We start from the raw sequence: 1,300 nt of genomic DNA on the forward strand, positions 1-1,300 counted from the left end.
ACAATTTCTCTTTAATATACAAAGAATCATCTCTTTCCTTTTGAGTTTCTAGCATGAAAATAAACTCAGATTCTAGGTAATCATTCATTTTCTTAAGATCAAGGTATTCACTCTTAATCCTAGAATTTTCAAGTGTTTGATCCCTATAACTAACATGCAAAGATCTAAAGAATAATCTTAATTAACAAATATCGTCGGTATCAAAGGAAAGTGTGGTTTGAGGTACCTTTAATTCAAAATTGTTAGCCTCAGTTTTAGCATTCTCCATAAGAGCATAGTTAACTTTATCATCTAATTCTGATGTATCATCCCATTTATTCTTTTTGGTGATTAAAGCTTGTTTCTTCTTAGCCCTTGGCTTTTTGCAGTCAGCTTCAAAGTGTCCTACTCCATCACAGTTGTAGCACTTCTCGTTGGACTTGTCAAACTTTCCATATTTTGACTCTTTCATGTCATAGTTTCTTCTGTAATTTCTTTTATAAGAGTTTGAGGAACTAGATCCCTTTCTGGAAAATCTCTTATTCTTGAAGTTTTTGTAAACCATCTTCTTGAAGCTTTTAACCAAAAGAGCTGTCATTTTCTCAATATCTTCATTTTAATCATAATCACTTTCAATGTCTGATTCACTATCAGAGTTTGAGTCATCATCAGAGTTTGATGACTCAGTATCAGACTTTGCAATCATAGCCTTGACCTTGGAGTAGCTTTTACTCTTAGCTTTCTTCTTTGGCTTCTCTTCAACCTTAAGAGCAACATGTCTTGCTCTTGGTCCTTTCCTCTTGCTCCTTTGCTCCATCTCTACTTCATGAGTCTTCAGCATACCATAGATCTTATCTAGAGATATATCATCCAATTCATAATTATCCCTGATTGATGTGACCTTTAAGTCCCACTTTTCTGGGAGTGCAAGAAGGAACTTCAAGTTAGAGTCTTCAAGATCATATTCTTTGTCAACCAAAAACAAGTCATTGATCATCTTTTGTAATATGTCATAGATTTCAGTCAAGGACTCATCAGATTTTGATTTAAAGTGTTCATACTCCTGACTTAGTATAGTCCTCTTGTTCTCTTAATAGCAGTGGTTCCTTGACACTTGACTTCTAGAGTATCCCAAATTTCTTTGGCAGTTTTATATCCAATAAGTCTGTTAGACATAACACTGTCAAGGCTTCTATGAAGAATATGTCTTACTTTTGCATCTTTCATAATGGATGAAAGATCTTCAGGAGAACAGTCCTTTTTGTCCTTATCAACCATCTTTTCTTCTTCGCCAACAATAACAACAACTAGCTTCATTGTT

This window comes from Apium graveolens, chromosome 9 (assembly GCF_009905375.1).
Source record: "Apium graveolens cultivar Ventura chromosome 9, ASM990537v1, whole genome shotgun sequence".
NCBI lineage: Eukaryota > Viridiplantae > Streptophyta > Magnoliopsida > Apiales > Apiaceae > Apium > Apium graveolens.